Source organism: Pristiophorus japonicus, chromosome 2 (genome assembly GCF_044704955.1).
Source record: "Pristiophorus japonicus isolate sPriJap1 chromosome 2, sPriJap1.hap1, whole genome shotgun sequence".
Taxonomy (NCBI): domain Eukaryota; kingdom Metazoa; phylum Chordata; class Chondrichthyes; family Pristiophoridae; genus Pristiophorus; species Pristiophorus japonicus.
Window position 1 is genome coordinate 83,745,240 of NC_091978.1, and position 14,861 is coordinate 83,760,100.

Consider the following 14,861-nt stretch of genomic DNA (forward strand, 5'->3'; position numbering starts at 1 on the left):
GTGGGCCTCAGGCCTAACATTCCACTTCCCTGCGCCCAGTTTGTGTTGGCAGGGAAAATCATCATGTTTTTTTGACCATAATTCTAATTTTCTCAATAGAAGTCCACAAGGTGTGAATGATGATGTTAGGTGCAAGAAATAATGCTAATTGGCTTAGGTAGGAAATTCTATTGAGTTATTAAGTTGTAACCACGTACACAAATACTGATTCCTTGCTGTTTTGAATGTCATAAAATGATACCTCTTTTATTATTGTCTAACATTAAATACTACAGTTGTCTATGCGGAGAGGAAAACTAAATGGTGAAAAGATCCTTTCATATGTGTTTAAATATCTCAAGGCATATAACAGACAAGAATGGCATGAATGATGTCCTTGGTTACCTGCAGACGGCACCATCCTGCCATATATAACAAGGAGGGTATCATGAATGGAAGGAGTAATACAGTAGAACTCATTTTATGAAGTTTTTTTTAAATCAAATTGTCACTATTTCAAGATGTCACTATTTAATTAGATCAAGAGTTAATACATCGTTTCTGACCGGTGTGAGAATGCACCAAATGCAGTGGACAATCAGCACAATTAGAAATTGCTGCACTCTCACCATCAATTTGACAGAGTCTTCACCTCAAACTGTTCTATATTGCCAAAGTCTCCAGGTGGTGAACCTCACCTCCAACTAACTGCACACTTCACAAGGAGGATTGTGGCTGTCAGATTGCTTTACATAGCTATACGCTTAAAAAATGCAATAAGAGGATCTCAATCAGTGTAGAGACAAAGTTTAAGAGCTACAGCAGCACTAATACATTGTATTCGGGCCATAATTCTTCGACAGTATTAGTATTTAGTGGTGTACTAGAGTAGTTCCATGTTTGATTCCCCCCATCAGGAGCAGAGCAGAATTTCTATGGTATATTGCTATGGAGGGTTTTATGAACAGCGATCAGAAAATTACAATTAACATGGCACAGGAAGCAGTTCCAACAACTTGACATAACAATGGAGGATTTATCTTACTTGTGACAAATGATGCATTACATAATTTTTTATGAGAGAGTTAGAACTATAACCAATCAATCCCACCACTTAGCATGCTGTGCCCGTGACTTTGTATGAAGTAATGCAGCTGAATAGCCAACTATTTGGCTCCAAAAAGGACAAATAGTTAGCGTCCGTAACATAGCATTAGCACAGCACTGCTAGTGATGGGGTCTGTAAGTCAGCTGGGTTTCTTAGAGTTACCCGACTATGTTTCATCCCTGCGAGCAAAGAAACATTGGCTAGAACTTTCAACTTTGACAGGGGCGCAAAGTGGGTGGTAGCCGATGAACCACCCAGTATAGACCCTGCCCGATGTTCCTTTCCAAAGACTTCAATGCAAAGGTGCATAATGACTGTCAGTTTTATCTATTTCAGTGACGACTACTAGAGTCGACTTAGGAATAGAATAGCATGAGACAACCTAGTCATTAGAAATCACAAAGAAATGCAAAACTCACTTATCCAGCCTTACCGTTGAATACTCGTTCTTCTATATCTCTGGGGAGGAATTGCCCTCCACGTAGCACAGACGCGCTTCAACTCCCCTCCCCTTCATTTAAAGGGGAGGGCCGCTGCACACTGCAAGGCCTCTGATGACCTTTAATGGGCCACCAGGGCAGCATGGGATCGGGCCTGCAGCACGGCACCCAAAATGGATTGCCGGGCTGCACAATGGCAGCCCAGACCACGCTAGGGCCGCCATTCTGGAGCCAACCCGAGAGTCGGCAAACCAGTAAAGATGGCGGCGCGGGGCGCGGCGCCCTCCCATTTAAGTACCGCCTGAGAGCTGCCGCTGACATCCGCTCGTACCAGTCTCGGTGCCCAAGGGCAATTTCCCCCGTGGGGCGGTGAGGGGTTACCACGCACGGCGATGACGTCATCGCCAGTTGTGTGGCAGCCTGGGGCACTACTCATGGGACGCGGCGCTGCCATGGCAGTGCCTCCGCAAACCCCCGGGTAATTTCCGGGGAGCCGGTAGCGCCCTCCTCCATGGGCGAAAAGTCTCTTCCGCCCCGTTGGCACCCCCGGAGGTGCTAACGCAGTGGGCCTCTAAAAAGGGGGCAATTTCACATCCTGTCATTTCACCATTGGAGCCCAATACTCATGCTCTTTCTTAAAAGAGATTACAGGGATTGAGTAGTGCAGTGGGTTATCACATGCTCCCTTCACCTCCGGGATCTTGTTGAATCCATCGCAGAAAGATGAGCTGGTGGTCTTCCTGTTGGCTGCAAGAGTCCTAACTGAAATAATTTAGTGAATTCTCCACCCAGTTCTTAATAGTGGGCCCACAACACACAACTGCCTTGAATTTGATACTAATTAGCACTAGACTGGCAATGTCACTCCGATGTCTGCAGCTTAAAATGGAAATATCACTTTGGTGCACTTGTGGATTTCTAACATTGAGCTAAGACACATCGGCCAGGAATTTATTTGAAGCTGCTGCCACTCCAAAGGATTACAGAGGATATACGGCACAGAAACAGGCCATTCGGCCCAACCAGTCCATGCTGGCGTTTATGCTCCACTCGAGCCTCCTCCCATCTTTCCTCATCTAAATCTATCAGCATAACCCTCTATTCCCTTCTCCCTCATATGCTTGTCTAGCCTTGCCTTAAATGCATCTATTCTATTCACTACAACCACTCCCTGTGGTAGTGAGTTCCACACTCGCACCACTCTTTGGGTAAAGACATTTCTTCTGAATTCCCGATTGGATTTCTTGGTGACTATCTTATATTGATGGCCTCTAGTTATGCTCTTCCCCACAAGTGGAAACATTCTCTCTATATCCACTCTATCAAAATCTTTCATAATTTTAAAGACATAATTAGGTCACCCCTCAGACTTCTTTTTTTTAAAAAGAGAAAAGAGACCTAGCCTATTCATCCTTTCCTGATATGTATACCTTCGCATTTCTGGTATCATCCTTGTAAATCTTCTCTGCATTCTCTCCAGTTCCTCTATACCCTTTTTATAATATGGCGACCAGAACTGTACGAAATACTCTGTGATCTAACCAAGGTTCGATACAGGTTTAACACAACTTCCCTACTTTTCAATTCTATACCTCTAGAAATAAACCCTAGTGCTTGGTTTGCTTTTTTTGTGGCCTTGCGAACCCACATCGCAACTTTTAGTGATTTGTATATTTGTACTCCGAGATCCCATTGTTCTTCTACCCCACCTAGACTCACACCCTCCAAGTAATAAGTGGCCTCCCTATTCTGCTGACCAAAATGTAATACCTCACATTTATCTATGTTGAACTTCATTTGTCAATTATATGCCCATTCTACAAGTTTATTAATGTCCTCCTCTAATGTGTTGCAGTCCTCCTCAGTATTGACTATCTCCCCACACCACACCCCTCCTCCCAATTTGATGTAATCCGCAAATTTAGAAATTGTGTTTTTGATTCCAAAATCTAAATCATTAATATAAATTGTGAACAACAGTGGTCCCAGCACTAATCCTTGTGGAACACCACTACCCACCTTCTGCCACTGTGAATAGTTATCTTTTACCCCTACTCTCTGCTTTCTGTCTTGAAGCCAGCTGGCTATCCATTCTGCTATTTGGCCCCTGACTTCTCTGACCTTGTTTATCAGTGTATTATGGGGTACCTTATTGAAAGACTTTTGAAAATCTAGATAAATTACATCTACTGCCTTACAATTGTCTACTCTCTCTGTTACCTCTTCAAAAATTCAATGAGGTTGGTCAAACAATACTTTCACTTTTGAAATCCATGCTGACTGTTCACTACTCCACCACCATAACTTCACCAGAAGTGCGATGCAAATCCCGATTGTGTGCATAAATGGGGTTTCCAATATATTAGTGGAAGATATTGCATTAATGAAAAACAGTTCATATGTGAGTGCCATAGGTCAGTGAATCTAGTTGACATTTGTTGAGTCCATAACAAAGTGTTGCCCAAAATGTTTCTTCAGCTTGACAGGAATGCCAAAACATTAAGAGTAAGGATCTTCATTGGATATTGGGCCTGAGAACTATTTTGTCAGCTCAGTGTAAAGAGAACTGCATAGCAATTGACTTGTGCTGCAAAAGATTTGTGTTTGAATTGAACACTTGACAATTTGATGATACTGTAGCAACATTACCCAAATGTGATTCCTAGCATTCAAGTGTTCAGAGATGTCAGTGCACTCGCTGTACATCCATACATGCCAATGCCAGGAAGAACAAAAGAGCCTGCGTGCAAATTGTACACTTTCAGAAGTAGGCATCATTCTGATCCACTACAGCAGGAGCTGAACATGTTCCTTCCATAAGTGAGTAAAGAAGACAGATATTCTGGTGATGGAGGACAGCAAACTGAAATGGCGGAGATGATTGTTGTCTATTAATTGGTTAATCATTCGGATATTTCACCAAAGGACTCAGTCAAATAGCATATTTTATTATTTGTAATAGAAAATAGTAAAAGGGTTAGGAATGACTAGATGTTTATCAGCTCAGGTATAATAAATAGAACAGAGACCACATAGGATTAAACTGAGCAGCCATGCATATGCTGCACTCTTCCGAAACATCCCTCTTTTGCTACTGCATTAAGACCCTTGTGGTAAAGATAATAGCACAGTATAAGATGATAACTGTGAATGAATGTATTTAAATTTTGGGCACAATGATCTCTTTACTGAACATCTGCAAAGACAAAAGCAGTAATATTCCGTTGCTTTAGGGACAAAATCAAGGAGAGCCGTTTTGAGCTCATAGTAATTACCACAGATCATGTTTACCAAACTGTTCGATTTGAATTTGTGCTGATCTTATTTTTTAATTAGGTAATGCATAAAGCTTCAGAAAACGTAAATCATTAAGACATTGAAAGTATATTGTACACATCATTTCACAAATCGGTAATGTTTTTTCCCCCTAAACTTTGGAACTTCCCCCGGGGCTGGGGAGAAGTCATTTTTGTTCATGGGTACAGCTGCTCCTCTGCAATTAAACAAAGCGAGAAGAGGGGAGGTGATATTTTTTGATCTATTACCATGAATTGTCAATCAGAATTATTACCCGCACAATGCAAACTTGAAATAATGCCAAATAAATGTGTTCTCTTTTGCACAAACAGTGCTGACATGAGCATTGAATTCTTCATTCAGAACTGAATAACGAAATCCGATAAACTCGCAATACCCTGATTTAGATGCAAGCATTAGATTATTTTGTTAAATTTCTTGATAACATGGGTTGTCATGTTCAGAGCTCCATTGCTAAATCTGTTTGTGCTTGATTACATGCAAGATCCATTTCCATCAGAATAATGTAATTTTACTGAACGAGTCGTATTAAAGAGCACATCTGTCAGAGGTAAAGAAGAACCGGAATTGGATGTGAGTTTTACAAATGGCATTCATTAAGTTGAAGCAAACTGTAATATAGCAAGTCAGCAGCACAGCGAGCCAGGAAAGGAATGAACAGACGAGGGCTTCTAATGATTAGGAAAAATTGTGATTGATTGAGCCCAAATCGTAATCATCTATTTACAGAACAATTGGTTACAACATTCAGTGCAAGCTTCCTTTAGTAGCTCAGCATACTGCACGATCCCAAGCTGAGCTTCCTCTCCCACATCCTCTTTGTTACCAAGACTGCTTTCTTCCACCTGCGCAACATTACCCACCTCTCGCCACTGCAGCGGCCCCCCGTCCATATTTCCATCACTCCTCTAATGCTTTGCTACTAAGCCTCCCCGTCTGCAACTCATCCTCACCCACAAAATGTCCCGCACTCCCATCACTCCTTTCCTTTCTAGGCTCCATGGCCTCCTTGCACCATGCTCAATGTCCTTGCCTATCCTACCTTCGAGATCTCCCCCAGCCTTACATGCCCATGCACACCGTCAACTCCTCTAACACTGGGTTCCTCCTTGGCCCCCGGCTGCTCTGCTGCACCATTGCTGGGCTCTCATTCAGCCAATGTGCTGCAGTCCTCTGCATGTCATTCCACCTGGCCACCTTCTCTCTGATTTCAACAACTATTTCAGATCCTTTTGTTTCATCACCTCACCCTCTCCATTTTATTTCATGCTTGGCATCTGCTCTTCCTCCTCCTGGATGTAAAGCACTTTGAGATGTCTTCCTGAATATGAGAACTGTTAGAGAAATACAATTTTTTTTGGTTAATCCCGTCACTTTTTCTTAGCCTTCTTTTTACTGCCTTTATTAAAGTGATTTTGAGAAAAGGAATGGAAACTCTTGTTCCTATTTTAATCAGTGTTGGTACTTATTTGCACTCCTTAGGTTCCACTTTGCCTGACTCACTTCAGATCAATTTGCATCAAACTGTGAAACTCCTTACTTCCCTCAGTGTTCCCTTCCATTTACATCTACAGGCACTTAAAGCCAAGCTTGGCTTCATCTAATCATTACTTCTTCACTTATCTCCCCCCTCATTCTTTTCAACCTTGGTGGTATCCTGCATCATGGACTTTGGACCTTGACCTACACTTTCCATTGAAAAAAGTAAGAGACAAGATGCCATACGACAACATTTATATAACACCTTTAATGAGGAGAAACATTTCAAGGTGCTTCCCAGCAGTGTAATCAGACAAAAATTGACACTGAGCCAAAGACGTTAATATTAGGAGGGATGATTAAAGATTTGGACAAAGAGGTAGGTTGTATGGAGCTTTTTAAAGGGAGAGAGAGAGATGGAGAATTAGAAGTTTAGGGAGGGAATTCCAAGGCAGATGAAGGCATGGGCACCAATGGTGTGGCAAAGGGAGTGGGGGATGGCAAGGCCAGAATTGGGGGCATGTCATGTTCTTTGACAGTTGTAGGGCTGGAGGAGGTTACAGAGATAAGGCGGGGTGAGGTCATGATGGGATTTGAACAGAAGGTTCAGAATTTTAAATTGGAGGCATTGGTGGACCGGGAGCCAATGTAGTTCAATGATCACATGAATGATGGGTGTGTGGGATTTGATGCTGGTTAAGATGTAGGCAGCAGAGTTTAAGTTGAAGTTCGTGGAGGGTGGATGATGGGAGGTTGGCCAGGAGAGCATTGGAATAGTCAAGTGTGGAGGTGACAAAGGCATGGATGAGGGTTTTGACGACAGGAAATTGCAGGAATTCCTTCCCCAGGGAAGAATTGGAGTGGCCAGCACATTCACAAAGGCAGAGTTCACAGAGATTACTACATTTACCCATGATCCACTGGGCTATAGCTTGCAGGAAGATGATGGGATTAGTTGTCAGGACTGCCTGTCACTGTAATTGCTTACCTCAATCAGCTTTGTTCATTATTTTCCAGCCAAGCTACTCCGTAGAAACAAGGTGCTCTTTCAGGTGGGGTGAGAGATGCTGATCTCTTCTGGATCATTCAGATCACCCCATTTGGAAATACATCTTTTGCACCTTTATTTAATTATTACTTCAGCCTTATGAATAAGCAAGAAACAGACAATCTTGTCTTCTCTGATTGAATAGGATTCAAGAAAGTGAGTAGCTTGGTTTATGGAGGAATACATAAGAAACCAACAAAATGGAAAAATAAAATCTGTGAACCTGTTATTTTTGACACTTTATTTATTATTTGAGCATTTTTTATTAAAGCCCAATTTTATTAAAGTCTTTACTGAATTAAATCTGTTTTGCATGTGCTTTCACAAAGTGCCGGACAGGTGCGAAATTGTTCATGAATGAATGATAGCAGCGCAGCCCTGTACACAGTCCCATGCCATCCTGCTAGCACTTAGTACGAATCTACACACAGGTGTAGGCTGGTGAAAGTATTAACTTTAAGTGTTCAATTCTTTGACAACTTCCACTTGCACGTCTCCTCAAAATACAGCTTGACGAATTGTTTGTCGTACTGCAGTTCTATTCCGCTGCATTTTATGGCTTAATATTGCACATTGGAAATGTGAAGAAAGCAGAAAGCAGTTATTTATTAACTTACTTTTGTCCAAACTGAACAAAAATAAATCCTAGTGGGTTATTACATAAAAAGAAAAACTGTGACAGCTGGAAATCTGAAATAAAAACAGAAAGTGCTGCAAGCACAGCAGATCAATCAGCATTTTAGATGGTATCCTTCGTCAGAACTGCTCTGCCGAAAGGACCCTCCTGAAACATAGTCTGATGTTCTCCTCCAGATCTGAGTGGCTGGCTGTTGCTGTCCAGCACTTTCTGATCTTTTGTTACGAAAACGGGATGTCTATTATGTTAAGGTACTGCTGATGATCATCATAATTATCACTAAATAGAGAATAATAAAGTAGCAAAGCGTTATAGGGTAGATTTATACTAATGGGGAGCCCAGGTTGGAGCTGGAGCTAACACTGCAGCACCAATTCACTGCCCAGTACTGCCTTTGAATGAAGCTCCCCACTAGGATCACTGAATTTACCCTTATGATTAATTTTAATTTTAATATCCTTCCTTTTTAATTATTTTTAATTGATGCTGTTTAAGCAGTAAATGTCGGTGACATCATTCGGCACTAACTTGAGACAATGGGTTACTGAGGTTGACAGTGCAAGAGAGTTGAAATAACACAGACAGCTAAAATGATTAAATGACTGACAGACTCTGCCAAAGGTTGTATTGGTGCCAGTATCAAACCTGGTATCAGCAGTGCACTTTTATTTTCAAATTTCTCCTTCTCCTCGCTTGCTGCTGGGTGTGGCCCCGTGAGTTGCAGCTACTCACTGGTACCTCACCTCTAACGGTCAATCTTCATGCATTGTTTCTGGACAGTGAGTGCTTGGTCATAGAAATGGAGCCACCCTTCTCAAGCCCAACAGTGTCTTCACTCAATATTGATGCAGTCACACTTGCTATCCAGGATCGGTTCCTGGATAGCAATAAGGTGCAGGCATCCCTAATCCAACAGCACTGGAAACAATTGTAGCATCCTGACTGCTGCCACCCTGGTGAAATCAGTAACTCGGCAACAAATGAGAATTCAACCTGGGGCCCTTCCCAGTCTGCTCGGCACACTGGGAAGTATATTGACCAACTGAGGCATCAAGGGAGAGTCCAACAGCTTCAGTTTTAAAACTTCTCAATGCAAATCTATATTGCAATCTACATACTCTTTTCTCTTATCCTGAAGAAATGATCATTCATAGCTTGCTGTTCATCTTATACATTTCTAAAATGACAGGATTTTTTTGACTTCAGTGTCCACAGAAACTAGTGAAGGTTAATGTTGCCGCTAATTCCATTTTTGAGGTCAGTCGTGAAGGGTTATCTGTTTGAATGGAACTTGCTTTCCTGAACTTGTATGAGTTTCCAGTAAGAGTCCCCCAGAGTGCTGTGCCTGTTTTTGAAGTGCCCACGTTGAGAACTAATTTTACTCTGTCTCAGTCATTGTACTACAGCATAATGGATAATAACTGTCTGCAACCCTTAAAAATGAGAGGCTTGTCAATACCCTAGGTGATCATTCTTGTTTCTCTAATTATTTTTAGCATATTATCTCAGAGAAAGACACAGCGGGAGAAAGGAATTTAAATAGAAAAGCTTTGTGTGGTGGTGGAACTAAAGGATTAGAAGTGTTGTGTAGTGCGGGGTTTTGCCGATACAAGTGTTCATTGATTAGCATATCAGTAATGTATTATAAATTATGTTATACATTTATGCAGTTTATTCAAACTGTTAGTCATTTTAAGTTGTTATTCATTCAAAAAATGCTGAGATGCTGCCAGCACTGGAAAACAAATTCAACATAACATTTATACTTCTGGGTGTGACATTTCCCACTTCCCACACCAACCATTTTATCATTTATTGGAATGGTTTTTATCAATTTAGTGCTGTTTGGTATTATGGGCAATGCTGTGGAAACTCCTCATTATTCAAACCCAGATCCCAAAGGCCAAAGTCTGACACATTGCAGTCGTCTCTCCCACCAGCTTCCTTCCTGCCTCGCAATTAGTATCGGGGCCATTGTGCCACCCAATATTTGTGTAGTTTTTATTACATTTGCTTTGCAATTTTCACTTATCACTTATTGGTGTTAATGGGGCCGTAACAGCCTCAAAATGAGGTCAGTGGACTTATCACCCCATCTACGCCCATGATTGGCCAGCTGGTATTTTGACAGGAGCCGACTGCAGGGCAGTTGAATTGCCTGTCTGTTTCATGCGAATATGCAAATCAGGGTCCTATGACGTACGTCGGACCCCTGATAGCAATTTTAGGAGCGAACTGATGGGAGCATGCGCCTTACACTCGCCGATCAGTTGCACAGGCGGTGGAGCCGAAGATGCCCAACAACGGTAAGCTTTCAAATATTTTTGTGAGGCCAGGATAAGGCCCAATATTAGCCAGCCTGCACCTGGTAAGCTGAATTGGGATGCCTGTTTGGCTTGCTGGTTCGAGGGAAATGAGGCCAGGGCCTGCACATCGCGGCCACCTCTTCCTGGCCAGAACTGGCAACCAGCCAGCACAAGAATCAAAATCGACATTTATTTCTAATTAGGGTGATTTTTGTTAGCAGGTTGACGACACAATAGAGAGCCTCACAAACATAGTACCATCAGTAGTTTCTCTAATGACCATGAGCATGGCACAAGCTTCTACTATGGTCAGTGTGTTCAAAAACTTCCCATGATTGACGGCTGCTTACAAATATTTTTAACCTGGAGTCGAAACCCTAAGCAACAGGCACTTGAAAACAGCAGGACAGCAACACAGAAGTCGCTGTTTGGTCATTTTGAGGAATATCACTGCAATGACTTACAATACTGTTAAATGTTTTCAGCTTATAAAATACTTTTCTGTACATTTCTAAAGATTAATACTTATAAAAGTGGAAGCAGAGACATGTACACAAGCAAGGTACATTTCTTAAATCACAATGTGCTGAGAATTAACTCAAAGATATCGATCTTTCATTTTTGATTTGATGCTGACAGGGTACTGAAGGCCTTAAAGGGCTTTTAAAAGCTTTATATTTAAAATGTCATGTCAATGACTGTTGTGTTCATTTTAAAACATGAAGATCTATCCCTGCTGTGCTCATTTCTGTTGACGCCAGGAATGAGGAATTCTAAAACATGGAGATTTGAAAGAGTTTTTTTTGTTCAGTGGGATGGCATGATAGACCACTGACTTGCCGGCTCGCAGGTAGTCAGCTGTAAATTAATATTTTTGTGAGTGGAGGGGTCTGGAAAGGTAGCAGTCATACAGCACGAATAGAGATTCAGACCAGCTAATGTCCATTAACCTGCTCGCTAAGCAAAACTAGGATTTGGGGAATGGGAGTGGGAAAGTAAACCATCTAAGATATCCACTATTTAGAATAGCAATAGCACTGATAGCGTGAGGGAGCAATTAAGAGAGAATGCATTTGGAGAGAGGATACATATCGGGAGGTGGTGGGTTACGACAAAAGAACTATCCAGTGGTCTAGAGCCTGGTAATTTATCAGACTTGTAAAATTCTAAATGTGAGATTTTCAGTCACATGTCCGCCCCATACTGAAGGCATGTCTGCATCAAAAATAATCCCTTTGAAAATATAGGCATTCTTCCAATATAAATAAAAGGGAAAATGTCCTGCTGCCCTAAGCCTTGCCTGGAGTATAGGGTTGGATAATTACCCCATTGTCATTTTATGCCCTTTCCCTCTAAACTAGTCCTGTTTCAGTTTTACTTTAGCTATTATTATATATCATATTTTGGGGTGCTTTTTGTCTTCAATACACCTGGCACAAAGTCCTTGTGGACTTGAGGTACAAGATCAGCCATGATCTTATTGAATGGGGGAGTAGGTGCGAGGGGCCGAATAGCCTACTGCTGCTCCTAATTCTATATTCTTATAAAGTCCTGTGGGCTAGGCCCATGTATTAGGATTTTGGGCATTTTTCCATCTAGTAAAAATGATGGATGAAAATTCATGAGGGCACTCACCTGACTACTGCTGACACACAATACACTGCACCATGTGTGTACCCTTTTATGTTAATATACAACTATAATTTGGGTGGGGGGGGGTTTAAGCATAAAGGTCACAGCTGCTCGTCCCTCCACCAGGTCTAGCCTTGTGCCAGTTAGTGAACTACAGCTTCATATTCCTGCTTCCCTGCACTGTGCAGTTTTGTTTTTCATATTTACGAAAGGATATACTTGCTTTGGAGGCAGTTCAGAGAAGGTTCACTAGGTTGATTCCGGGGATGAGGAGGTTGACTTATGAGGAAAGGTTGAGTAGGTTGGGCCTCTACCCATTGGAGTTCAGAAGAATGAGAGGTGACCTTATCGAAATGTATAAAATTATGAGGGGGCTTGACAAGGTGGATGCAGAGAGGATGTTTCCACTGATAGGTGAGACAAGAACTAGGGAGCATGATCTTAGAATAAGGGATCGCCCATTTAAAACAGAGATGAGGAGAAATTTCTTCTCTCAGAGGGTTGTTAATCTGTGAAATTCGCTGCCTCAGAGAGCTGTGGAAGCTGGGACATTGAATAAATTTATGACAGAAATAGATAGTTTCTTAAACAATAAGGAGTTATGGGGAGCGGGCAGGGAAGTGGAGCTGAATCCATAATCAGATCAGCCATGATCTTATTAAATGGCAGAGCAGGCTCGAGGGGCCATCTGGCCTACTCCTGCTCCTATTTCTTATGTTCTTATGTTACCCCAGTTTGCTGACAGTACACAGTGCGTGGCCAGATGCATTAGGCTTACTGCCCGTTTCCATCATTCTTTCCCAAATCAACAATGTAGTCATGCTGGGACAAGACTTTTGCTATATGAAGTTCAAATAAAATTAAAGTTGTTTCAAAGGTACAACCCCCAACTAAATGTTTATTTAAAAAGAAGTGAATGGTGCAGCTACTTGTAAAAGTACAAAGTGGTCTAATTAGACTAAAGGATGCCATTTCCAGTCACAGATACTTCCAGTGCTTCCAGACACTCAAAACTCCGAACCTCAGTTACGATGATTTTCCTTTGGCCTCAGCTGTAGCACCTTGATATTGGGAATTACAGGAGCAGAGAGATTTGGGCGTCCATTTGTACTGATCACTAAAATTAGTGCACTGGTATAAAAAAGCAATCGATATGGCAAATTGAATGTTTGCCTGTATCTCGAGGGAGTTGGAATACGAATGTAAGGAAGCGATGCTTCATTTGTACAGTCTTGGTCGGAACCTACTTGGAGCATTTTGGTTCATTTTTGGGCACCCCACCTCATGATTTTGAATATCTCTATTAAATAAGAACATAAGAAACATAAAGCCTGCTCCACCATTCAATACGATCATGGCTGATCTGATCATGGACTCAGCTCCACTTCCCTGCCCGCGTCCCATAACCCTTTACTTGCTTATCGCTCAAAAATCTGTCCATCTCCGCCTGAAATATATTCAATGACCCAGCCTCCACATCTCTCTCGGGCAGAGAATTCCATAGATTTACAACCCTCAGAGAAGAAATTTCTCCTCATCTCAGTTTTAAATGGGCGGCCTCTTATTCTAAGATTATGTCCCCTATTTTTAGTTTCCCCTATGAGTGGAAATATCCTCTCTGCATCCACCTTGTCGAGCCCTCTCATTATCTTATGTTTCAATAAGATCACCTCTCATTCTTCTGAACTCCAATGAGTATAGTCCCAATCTACTCAACCTATCCTCATAAGTCAACCCCCTCATCTCCGGAGTAAACCTAGTGAACCTTCTCTCCTTTACCTTGTCTGCTCGAAGGAGAACAACCCCAGCTTTTCTCAACATAACTGAATTCACTCATCACTGGTACCATTCTAGTAAATCTCCTCTAAGGCCTTGACATCCTTCCTAAGGTATGGTGCCCAGAATTGAGGACAATACTCCAGCTGGGGCCTAACCAGTGATTTATAAAGGTATAGCATAACTTCCTTCCTGTTGTACACTATGCCACTGCTTATTACGCCAAGGATCCCATATGTCTCAACTTGTCCGGCCACCTTCAAAGATTTGTGTACACACACCCCCAGGACTCTCTGTCCCTGCAGCCCTTTAAAATGTACCATTTCGTTCATATTGCCTCCCCTTATTCCTCCTACCAAAATGTATCACTTCACTATTCTCAGCATTAAATTCCAACTGCACCAGTCTGTTTATGTGCTCCTGAAGTCTGTTATTATCCCCCTCACTGCTTACTACATTTCCGAGTTTCCGTGTCATCTGCAAACTTTAAAATTATGCCCTGTATATGCAAGTCCAGGTCATTAATATATATCAAAAAGAGCAGTGTTCCTAATGCTGACCTCTGGGGAACACCACTGTTGCTTCCCTCCAGTCTGACAAACACCCGTTCACCAGTATATATACTATATACTATATAATTGTAATAATATATAGTATCACATATATTATTACAATTGTTCCCTCAGAGGAACAAGCTAGTTCTCAATGAGTAGTCCTGACCATCCAATTTGTGTCAAAGTCAATGAGCTGAGAGCAGGCTGGCTGCTCCCAGGAGGGATTATAATGGGTGTCTTCTATCTATTTTCTTTCTTTAAAAGGACATTCTGACGAGTCCATTAAATGTTTGTATTGGCATGAGGGTAAAATTCTGCTTCTAAATTATTCAAGCATTGCTTGTAATTTAAATTTACGTTCTCCTTTATCATTTTGGCCTTTGTTGGATCTGTGAAGAATAGCATCACATTGGTAGATTGCCCTGGGAGCAATCACTGCTAGTAACTAAGCTGCTCTTCACGGATGTTCTTTGTAAAATTCCCATAAGACGTGACTAAAATGCGTATTCAAATAATTAAGATAGGTACTGGAAAGTTCCGTTTTTCATAGAGAGTTGTCACACTTTATAATAAGTGGTAAGCTG

At 41.7% G+C, this 14,861-nt stretch overlaps 1 protein-coding gene across 1 annotated transcript in view; it reads left to right on the forward strand.

Moving 5' to 3' along the window:
- celf4 (CUGBP, Elav-like family member 4) overlaps positions 1 to 14,861 on the forward strand; it is a 1,192,896-nt gene that overhangs the window by 1,169,326 nt on the left and 8,709 nt on the right. The window lies entirely within an intron of this gene.